Genomic DNA, 12,170 nt, shown 5'->3' on the forward strand with positions numbered 1-12,170 from the left:
AAAATACTCTCAAGTAAAACCAGAAGGATTTCTAGAAAAAGTCAGTTCTAATCACTGTAATAACAAATGTAAAGGCACTTTTAAATATGAAAAGAACTTTCAGGCAGTGCTAGTGTATTTATGAACAGCACAAAATTTGCGAAGTAAAATTTAAAATGAAAATCTCTTGCTTACACATATTCCATAGAAAATTAAACAAGGAAATTTGAATAAAACAAGTTTCCCCAAATTGACAACTTTATTATTTTTTTTAAGTTTATTTATTTATTTTGAGAGAGTGAGGTAGAGAGAGAATCTCAAGCAGGCTCTGCTCTGTCAGCATACAGTCCAATGTTGGGCTTGATCTCACAAACCATGAGATCATGACCTGAGCTGAAATCAAGAGTCAGACGTTTAACGGACAGCCACGCAGGAGCCTGAAAGTTGACAACTTAAAGTAAAACAAAGGTTAAGATAAATATGTATTCCCTAATTCTGAGCTTTTCCCTTTTGTTGTCCATTAACTTTCTCTGATATATTCTGAATCCTTCTTTGTCTTTCCCACACTTATTCATCAACATGTCTATTATTCTCTGTGTATTACTCTTTGTGCATCTTGTGATCTCCACCCACCCAAATTTCTCCTTCTACTGTCTTCTTCCTCTTTGTGATGACATCCTCTCTGCTTCTCTCTTCTGAACACTTTTATTAAATGATATATAGGAAACATATTTTGTATTTGTCTACCACAGCAGACATACAATAACTGTCCTCCACATTCCTGGAGGGCTCAACTTTGTTTCCCAGTTCACTGTTGTGTAACTTGTTTCCCATTCACTTCTCATTATTCTCTGGCCTCCACTGCATCACATAACAGAAATGGCTCTCACTAAAGCCACTGAAAATCTCTTAGCTTCCATGCTGCATCACATCTGTTCACTCCTTGTCCTACTAGAGCATTTATTTTATTGACTGGCACCATAACTTTCTTTGTCCTTCTTGAATATCTTCCTTTCCTTATGTTCATGACACTCATCTGCCCTGTTTCCCTTCTCTTCTTGATCATTCTGCTCAGTATCGTTTCCCAGTCTCTGCCCATCTTTCATTGCTGTCAGTCAGAACTATTAGCTTCAACAAGAAATGGTGTTTTTGAATGGATTTTCTCTAACATAGAAATGTGAGGGAGATTGAAGGAACCAGCTTGAAAAAAATAGATAGCAAAGAAGGAAGGAAGGCAATCTGTGAACAGCCAAAACCATGTCCCAACACTGTATCCACGAGGGTTGTTGTCACACCGGCTGTATGGGAATGCCACTGTTCACACTGACAGGGTAGGTCATTGGTGTGGGTGTAGGATGTATTTGCTGGAATCTTCATTTTATTTTTTTTTGTTAAATTTTTTTAATGTTTATTTACTCTTGAGAGAGAGACAGAGCACGAGAGGGGGAGGGGCAGAGAGAAAGGGAGACATAGAATCTGAAGCAGGCTGCAGGCTCTGAGCTGTCAGCACAGAGGTGGACACAGGATTCGAAGTCACGAACCACAAGATCATGACCTGGGATGAAGTCAGATACTTAACCAACTGAACCACACAGGAACCTCTGGAACCTTCATTTTATAGCTTGGCTGCCTTAGCAACCCAAATTCTCTTTTGTCCTTGTCCCTTTTACTCCCGCACTCCAAATTTTAAACCAGTGTGGGGAAGTTAGATTTGCCAAACTTACATCAGGTGCCCTCACTCTAGTTGTTAGTGGCACAACTTTTGGCTCCTAGAGTGGGTGGTAGACTTTGCCTGACACCAAGATTATGTGGGAGAAAAGAGGATTGGACTGGCTTCTGAAAATGGCACACATCTTCAGTGCCACTTTACCATACTTTTGTCAGTTTAGTCTCTTGCCCTTCTCTTGACACTTGGTGTATTCTCTAATAGATAGATCATACGTAAGTGTGCCTCCACCTACTCCAATGATTTCCAAGTCATTATTTCCATTAAGCTCTTGTAACTCATACTACAAAGTATATATCACCTAGACGTCCACAAACTGGCCACTGCCTTCTAGTTCTTAATCAGTTTTGAGGAAAATCTACCCAGTTACCCAGGTACTTCTTTATTCCTCACTGAAGACCCCTTCAGCTCCAATATATCACAGAGGTAGTAACTGCCTCTACATCCTGAATTCTTCGGCATCCATGTCTTAATCTTCTTGTTAATTTCAATGTCAATTTGCTAGTGGACTAGCCAAGTCACATGTATGTAGATCACCATGGAGCAAGTTTAAAATACAGATTATTAGCTTTAGTTCTTGACACACTAAATTAATTTCTACAGTAAAGTTTCAAATCTATATTTTACACAAAAGTTTCCCCAGACATTTCTGATGTGTACTCTGATTTGAGAACAGCTAGACAGTAGTAACTTCTTGTTGCCTGGTATTCCTGAGCCCAGTTTCTACTCCCTTCAGCCTATTTTTTATACTACCATATATTCACTTTAAAAGAGAGTCTTAGAGTGCTATTCCTTCCTCTTGTTTTCAGTGCATGTTTATCCCCTGATAAATAATATTCAAGATCTTTCATAAGCTATTTAATTAACTTTACTAACCTGGCCCTTCAAGCTTCTTTCCCTTTCAAGACATTCAAGACACAGAATTTCTGTTTCATAATGAATCCTGTACCATAAATTTAGCACATATGTATAATGTCTTCCATTTTCCAAAATCTGTTTATTGCTGCATTTTAATATTTAAATAATTGTACTATTTTCCTTAGCTCCAAAATAGATTCCACTAAATATGTAATAAAATTAAGAGGGGATTCTGATGTGCACAACTGTATCTCAAATCTCCTCCCCATATTTTCACATATAAATTCTTATTGACATTTAAAAAACTTACTCCATTTCATTTCAGGCAACACCCAGTGAGGACATGGGAAAGGAAAATGCAACATTGCTGACAGAGTTAATTCTCCGGACTCACATATGAACCACAGTGGCAAATCCCCCTATTCCTGGTGTTCTTGGTTATCTATCTTCTCACCATTGTGGGGAACCTTGGTCTGATTGCTCTCATATGGAATGACCCTCAGCTTCACATCCCCATGTACTTTTTCCTTGGAAGTTTGGCATTTGTGGATGCTTAGATATTATCCACAGTGACCCCCAAGATGCTGGTCAACTTCTTTGCCAAGAGCAAAATGATATCTCTTTCTGAATGCATGATACAGTTTTTTCCCTTGGCAATCAGTATAACCACAGAATGTTTTCTGCTGGCAACAATGGCTTATGATCGCTATGTGGCCATATGCAAACCATTACTTTACCCAGTGATTATGTCCAATACACTATGCATCCGGCTGTTAGTTTGGTCATTTTCAGGTGGCCTTCTTCATGCCATAATTCATAATGCTTTGTTATTCAGATTAACCTTCTGTGATTCTATCATAGTACATCACTTTTACTGTGACATTATGCCATTGTTTAAGATTTCTTGTACTGACCCTTCTATTAATTTTCTGATGGTATTCATTTTTGCTGGGTCAATACAGATGTTCACCATTCTGATAGTTCTTGTCTCCTATACACTAGTACTCTTTACAATCTTAAAAAAGAAGTCACTACAAGGCATAAGAAAAGCGTTCTCCACCTGTGGATCCCATCTCTTATCTGTCTCTTTGTACCATGGCTCTCTTGTCTTAATGTATGTGCACCCTGTATCTGCACAATCAGATGATCAGGGTATGATGGACTCTGTATTTTATACTATCATAATTCCTTTCTTAAATCCAATTATCTACAGCTTGAGAAATAAGAAAGTCATAGATTCACTGAGAAAAATGTTAAAGAGAAATACTTAGAAGTCATAATAATATCTACTCTCCTCTCATTAAAATGACACAAAATTACAGATTAGATGTTATTAAGTGTTGATTAGCTATCAAAGTCTTTTGTAGGTATAATTGCATTAGCATTTTAATGACTAAGGTAGGCATACAATTCGCTTTCTTAAATATGTATGTCTATTATTCAAAAATAGAAAGAATTCTAACCAAGTGTTCATGTCATACTAAACTAAAGAGGAAAACAAATTATTTTACACGTTTTTATATTTTCAATGTGGCTTCATAAATTCATTAAGCCCTGTAATAATTTAACACTTCTGAAAGGAATTTGAATATCATGTCTTTGACAGCCATTACAGTCATGCAGACAGAAGACTCATATCACATTTAATCCACAGTAGAGTCACAGTTGCGTATGAGTGAACAAAGCCCAAAACGTATGAGTCATCCCATTTCAGGACACCCATGCCCTTCCTCCCTCACCAGTGATTCTATACACAGTCTACTGATACCACTGAGGTTCTCACGCTAAAACTACTCATATCTGTCATTTGCTACAGTCTTGTTTCTTTTCTCACATCCTGTTGATATTCTCTTACTTCCAAAACATTGCTGTCAGAGTATTCTTTATACACAGAAGTCTGATTAAATAATATCCTTCTTCAATAACTTCTAATGGATTGCCATTGCTACCAGATTATGTGTATATATGGCGAGCATGACTAGAACTTTCTATACACAGATGGACAGAGGGAAAGATGGCAGTGTAAGAGGATGCTGGGCCACCTTGTTCTGCTGATCTCTTAGATTCTACCCACGTCTGCCTAAATAACCCAGAAAACTGCCAGAAGACTAGCAGAACGGACTCTCCAGAGCCAAGAGTAGACAAGAGGCCCATGGAAGAGGGTAGGAAGGGCAGAGAGGAGGTGCACACTATACGGACTGGCAGGAGGGAACCAGAGTGGTGGAGGGGCAGCCCGCTTGGCAAGGCAGAGCCCCCAAGTCTGGCTTGCAAAAGCAGAGGGGCCGGACTGTGTGAGTTCTGACAGCCAGCAGGACTTAATATCTGGAATATTAAAAGTCAACAGCTCTGCTCTCAGACAGAGGGGAGGGTGAGAGGACACCGGGAGGGAGAGTTGCTGAGCCCCAGAAGACAGAGCTCAGCTCAGCAGGGAAACAAAGGCCCTGGAAAGTACTATTCTCCCCCAGCCGAAATTCTAAAGGGAACCAGTTCTCCATCACCAAACTTGCTTGCACCGCAAAAAGGCCCAGTGTTGTGTTTCTGTGGATCCATCCCTCTGATGGGCCTGCCTCCCTCCTGGTGCTGCAGGGCCCGTCTCCCAGGGGACCACCAACTGCAAAATGAGCTAAGCCTGCCCCTCCTGCCCCTGTGCAACTTGTGGATCCACCCCGGCTAATACACCCTTGGCAAGAGCCCATCGAAGCAGCACCACAAGCCTGGCAGTGTGCAAGTAGCCCAGACAGGGGCCACCCCACTCCAGAGTGAGTACTGCCCCTGGAAGAGGGGAAGATAAGGTACACACCAGTCTGACTGTGGCCCCAGCAGTGGGCTGGGGACAGACATTGGGTCTGACTGCAGCCCCACCCACCAACACAAGTTACTCCGGACAGCACAGGGGAAGTGCCCTGCAGTTTGGAGCCACTGAAGGGACTACCCAAAATGACGAAATGGAAGAACTCTCCTCAAAAAAAAACTCCAGGAAGTAGCAACAGCTAACGAATTGATCAAAAACGATTTAAGCAATATAACAGAACAAGAATTTAGAATAATAGTCATAATATTAATCGCTGGGCTTGAAAAAGGCATAGAGGACAGCAGAGAATCTATTGCTACAGAGATCAAGAGACTAAGAAATAGTCATAAGGAGCTAAAAAATGCTATAAATGAGGTGCAAAATAAAATGGAGGTGGCCATAGCACAGATTGAAGAGGCAGAAGAGAGAAGAGGTGAAGTAGAAGATAAAGTTATGGAAAAAGAGGAAGCTGAAAAAAGAGAGATAAAAAAATCCAGGGGTATGAGGGGAGAATAAGAGAACTAAGTGATGCAATCAAACAGAACAATATCCATATCATAGGAATTCCAGAAGAGGAAGAGAGAGAGAAAGTGGCTGAAGGTGTCCTTGAACAAATCATAGCTGAGAACTTCCCTGATCTGGGGAAGGAAAAAGGCATTGAAATCCAAGAGGCACAGAGAACTCCCTTCAGACATAACTTGAATCGATCTTCTGCATGACATATCATAGTGAAATGAGCAAAATACAAGGATAAAGAGAAAATTCTGAAAGCACCTAGGGATAAACAGGCTCTAACTTACAAAGGGAGACCCATAAGACCAATGGCAGACCTATCTACTGAAACTTGGCAGGCCAGAAAGGAATGGCAGGAAATCTTCAATGTGATGAACAGAAAAAAATATGCAGTGAAGAATCCTTTATCCAGAAAGTCTGTTATTCAGAACAGGAGAGATAAAGGTTTTCCCAAACAAACAAAAACTGAAGGAATTCATTACCACTAAACCAGCCCTACAAGAGAGCCTAAGGGGGATCCTGTGAGTGAAATGTTACAAGGACCACAGTCTCAGAGACATCACTACAAGCATGAAACCTACAGACATCACAATGAATCTCAACTCATATCTTTCAATAATAACACTGAATGTAAATAGACTAAATGCTCCAACCAGAAGACATAGGGTATCAGAATGGACAAAAACACAAGACCCATCTATTTGCTGTCTATAAGGGACTCATTTTAGACCTGAGGACACGTTCAGATTGAAAGTCAGGGGATGGAGAACTATCTATCATGCTACTGGAAGTCAAAAGAAAGTTGGAGTAGCCATACTTATATCAGACAAACTAGACTTTATATCAAAGGCTGTAACAAGAGATGAGGATGGGCATTATATAATAATTACAGGGTCAATCCATCAGGCAGAGCTAACAATTATAAATGTCTATGCACTGAATACGGAAGCCCCCAAATACATAAAGCAATTAATCACAAACATAAGCAACCTTATTGAGAAGAATGTGGTCATTGCAGGGGACTTTAATACTCCACTTACAGAAATGCACAGATCATCTAGACACATTATCAATAAAGAAACAAGGGCCCTGAATGATACATTGGATCAGATGGATTTGACAGATATATTTAGAACTCCACATCCCAAAGCCACAGAATATACTTTTTTCTCGAGTGCACATGGAACATTCTCCAAGATAGATCACATACTGGGTCACAAAACAGCCCTTCATAAGTATACAAGAATTGAGATCATACCAGGCATACTTTCAGGCCACATTGCTAGGAAACTTGAAATCAACCACAGAGAAAAGTCTGGAAAACCTCCAAAAGCATGGAGGTTAAAGAACACCCTACTAAAGAATGAATGGGTCAACCAGGCAATTAGAGAAGAAATTAAAAAATATATGGAAACAAATGAAAATGAAAATACAATCCAAATGCTTTGGGATGCAGTGAAGGCAGTCCTGAGAGGAAAATTCATTGCAATCCAGACCTATCTCAAGAAACAAGAAAGATTCCAAATACAAAATCTAATAGCACACCTAAAGGAACTAGAAGCAGAACAGCAAAGACACCCCAAACCCAGCAGAAGAAGAGAAATAATAAATATCAGAGCAGAAATAAACAATATAGAATCAAAAAAAAAAACACTGTAGAGCAGATCAATGAAACCAAGAGTTGGTTTTTTGAAAAAATAAACAAAATTGATAAACCTCTAGCCATGCTTCTCAAAAAGAAAAGGGAGATGACCCAAATAGATAAAATCATGAGTGAAAATGAAATTATTACAACCAATACCTCAGACATACAAACAATTATCAGGAAATACTATAAAAAATTATTGCCAACAAATTGGGCAACCTGAAGAAATGGACAAATTCCTAAGCGCCCACACACTTCCAAAACTGAAACAGAAAGAAATAGAAAACTTGAACAGACCCATAACCAGTGAAGAAATTGAATCAGTTATCAAAAATCTCCTAACAAATAAGAGTCCAGGACCAGATGGCTTCCCTAGGGAATTCTACCAGACATTTACAGCAGAGATAATACCTAGCCTTCTCAAGCTGTTCCAAAAAAATAGAAAGGGAAGGAAAACTTCCAGACTCATTCTATGAAGCCAGCATTACTTTGATTCCTAAACCAGACAGAGACCCAGCAAAAAAAAAAAAAAAAAAAGAGAGAGAGAGAGAGAGAGAGAGAGAACTACAGGCCAATATCCCTGATGAATATGGATGCAAAAATTCTCAATAAGAGACTAGCAAAGTGAATTCAACAGCGTATAAAAAGAATTATTCACCATAATCCAGTGGGATTCATTCCTGGGATGCAGGGTTGGTTCTACATTCACAAATCAATGTGATACATCACATTAATAAAATAAAACAAAAGAACCATATGATCCTGTCAATCAATGAAGAAAAAGCATTTGACAAAATTCAACATCCTTCCTTAATAAAAACCCTCAAGGAAGTCGCGATAGAAGGAACATACTTAAACATCATAAAAGCCATTTATGAAAAGCCCACAGCTAATATCATCCTCAATGGGGAAAAACTGAGAGCTTTCCCCCTGAGATCAGGAACATGACAGGGATGTCCACTCTCACTGCTGTTGTTTAACATAGTCTTCGAAATTCTAGCATCAGCAATCAGACAACAAAAGGAAATCAAAGGCATCAAAATTGGCAAAGATGAAGTTAAGCTCTCACTTTTTACAGATGACATGATATTATACATGGAAAACCTGACAGACCCCACCAAAGAGTCTAGAACTGATACATGAATTCTACTAGAATTCTACTAGAACTGATACATGAATTCAGCAAAGTCGTGGGATACAAAATCAATGTACAGAAATCAGTTGCATTCTTGTACACTAATAGTGAAGCAACAAAAAGACAAGAAACTGATCACATTCACAATTGCACCAAGAAGCATAAAATACCTAGGAATAAATCTAATCAAAGATGTACTAGATCTGTATGCTGAAAACTATAGAAAGCTTATGAAGGAAACTGAAGAAGATATAAAGAAATGGAAAAACATTCCATGCTCATTGATTGGAAGAATAAATATTGTTAAAATGTTAATACTACCCAAAGCTATCTACACATTCAATGCAATTCCAATCAAAATTGCACCAGCATTCTTCTTGAAGCTAGAATAAGCAATCCTAAAATTTGTATGGAACCACAAAAGATCTCTAATAGCCAAAGTAATATTGAAGAAGAAGACCAAAGTGGGAGGCATCATAATCCCAGACTTTAGCCTCTACTACAAAGCTGTAATCAGTAAGACAGCATGGTATTGGCACAAAACAGATGCATAGACCAATGGAATAGAATTGAGACTCCAGAACTGGACCCACAAAACTATGACTAACTAATCTTTGACAAAGCAGGAAAGAGTATCCAATGGAAAAAAGACAGTCTCTTTAACAAATGGTGCTGGGAGAACTGGACAGCAACATGCAGAAGAATGAAACTAGACCACTTTCTCACACCATTCACAAAAATAAACTCAAAATGGATAAAGGACCTGAATGTGAGACAGGAAACCATCAAAACCCTAGAGGAGAAAGCAGGAAAAAACCTCTCTGACCTCAGCCGCAGCAATTTCTTACTTGACACATCTCCAAAGGCAAGGGAATTAAAAGCAAAGATTAACTATTGGGACCTCATGAAGATAAAAAGCTTCTGCACTGCAAAGGAAACAATCAACAAAACAGGCAACCCATGGAATGGGAAAAGATATTTGCAAATTACATATCGGACAAAGGGCTAGTATTCAAAATCTATAAAGAATTCACCAAACTCCACACCCGAAAAACAAATAATCCAGCGAAGAAATGGACAGAAAACATGAATAGACACTTCTCTAAAGAAGACATCCAGATGGCCAACAGGCACAAGAAAATATGCTCAATGTCACTCCTCATCAGGGAAATACAAATCAAAACCACACTCAGATACCACCTCATGCCAGTCAGAGTAGCTAAAATGAACAAATCAGGAGACTATAGATGCTGGAGAGGATGTGGAGAAACGGGAACCCTCTTGCACTGTTGGTGGGAATCCAAACTGGTGCAGCCACTCTGGAAAACAGTGTGGAGGTTCCTCAAAAAATTAAAAATAGACCTATCCTATGACCCAGCAATAGCACTGCTAGGAATTTACCCAAGAGATACAGGAATGCTGATGCATAAGGGCACTTTTACCCCAATGTTTACAGCAGCACTTTCAACAATAGCCAAATTATGGAAAGAGCCTGAATGTCCATCAACTGATGAATGAATAAAGAAATTGTGGTTTATATACACAATGGAATACTACGTGGCAATGAGAAAGAATGAAATACGGCCTTTTGTAGTAACGTGGATTGAACTGGAGAGTGTTATGCTAAGTGAAATAAGTCATACAGAGGAAGACAGATACCGTATATTTTCACTCTTATGCGGATCCTGAGAAACTTAACAGAAGACCATGGGGGAGGGGAAGGGAAAAAAAACAAGGTTAGAGAGGGAGGGAGGTTAGAGAGGGAGGGGAAGGGAAAAAAAACAAGGTTAGAGACTCTTAAAAACTGAGAACAAACTGAGGGTTGATGGGGGGTGGGAGGGAGGGGAGGGTGGGTGATGGGTATTGAGGAGGGCACCTGTTGGGATAAGCATTGGGTGTTGTATGGAAACCAATTTGAAAATAAATTTCATATTAAAAAATAAATAAACATTAAATAAATAAATACACAATATGAATTTCAAAATAAGCGAACTCTCTATACACATATCCATGTTTATTTCTTCTTATATGTATATATTACATGATATGTAAACACATGTAAATCTATTTATCTTTATTGTTCAGATTACATATTTGCTATGTGTTGATCAGCATTCAACAATTTTAGCAGTTATATATGACCTAACATTAATGACCTCAGGTGGGAATAAAAATAAACATCTTAAATGTGTGTGTATGTGTATGTGTGTGTATGTGTGTGTGTGTGTATATATCCCTGCAGTATCTCACCATGGCATATTTAAGGTCCATCCCAAGAAAATCTTGATTTATCTCTGCATTCTCTTCCTCCACAATTCTAATAGACTCAGTGTTATCACCAAAATGAGTTACTGAAAGCCTGTGAACACCATCTCAGGTACACGGTTTTGTTTATATGGTCTCTCCACAAAGAATGCTTCCCCAAGTGCACCCATCTTCATTACAATTGAAATGGTGCCCTTTCTTCAAAGATTTTTATGATGCATTTCCTAATTACCTTGAAAAGGGTAGAAATGCTCACTCATTTGAAACACTGTATTTTATTTATTTTGGGGGTCACAAATGGCCTTTATTAGTACTTATTTTGACCCATAAATTTTTTTAGATCATAATTCAATAGTCCTAGTACTCTTCCAATCTTTTGCAGTGTTAGCACAGTGGCTTACCCACATGAGGTCCTAAATAAGTACTTAGGAAATATATATACATTTGAAATGAATCTGTCAGCACAAACACTTCAAATGAAGTGAGAGTGCATCACTCATTTTCAATCCCGTTATGAGCCCCAAGAGATTGCTGGGTCTGGGGTGTCTGCTGCAGGCCAGCTCACCTTCCTGTTTCTTTCAAGACAATCACAAGTATCATACACCTAAAGCAAATTATTCTTATATGGCACAATACCAGAAAAAAGCCCTTTAATTAGATGTTTGTTTAAAGATACAAAACACATAAGTATTTAAAACAAATATTACTATGTATTTCTGGAGGTGCAGGTCACAAGATTAGACCAAGTCATCTGTCCTCTATTTTCCCCCCTTAGGGATACCCTCAAGGGCCAGGAAAGGGACTGAATACATTAGAGTCTAGACACTTACTGATTTTCTCTGAAAATCCATGTTATTGCATAGGTCTGTAGTATGTTAATTTTTTTTTTACTTTTTATTTAAATTTTAGTTAACATAGAGTGCAATATTGGTTTCAGGAGTAGAATTCAGTGATTCATCACTTACATGCAACACCCACCGCTCATCACAAAAAGTGTCCTCTTTAATACTCATCACCCATCTAGCCCATTCACCCCCCCACCATCCTCCATAAACCCTCAGTTTGTTCTCTATCATTAAGTCTCTTGTTTGTTTACCTCTCTTCTCTTTTACACCCTTTCCATATTTTCATCTGTTTTGTTCATTAAAATCCACATATGAGTGAAGTCATATGGTATTTGTCTTTCTGTCATTGGCTTACTTCCTTTAGCATAATACATTCTAGCTCATACACATCATTGCAAATGGCAAGATTTCAT

The 12,170-nt window shown here is 38.6% G+C and overlaps 1 pseudogene; it reads left to right on the forward strand.

Annotated features, from left to right (window-relative positions):
* The first annotated feature begins 2,888 nt into the window (after positions 1 to 2,888).
* On the forward strand, positions 2,889 to 3,834 carry LOC109266255 (olfactory receptor 5H2-like; annotated as a pseudogene).
* Positions 3,835 to 12,170: the final 8,336 nt, after the last annotated feature.

The sequence above is a fragment of the Panthera pardus genome, unplaced genomic scaffold (assembly GCF_024362965.1).
Source record: "Panthera pardus isolate Hobbes unplaced genomic scaffold, ASM2436296v1 HiC_scaffold_16, whole genome shotgun sequence".
In the NCBI taxonomy this organism is placed as follows: Eukaryota; Metazoa; Chordata; class Mammalia; order Carnivora; family Felidae; genus Panthera; species Panthera pardus.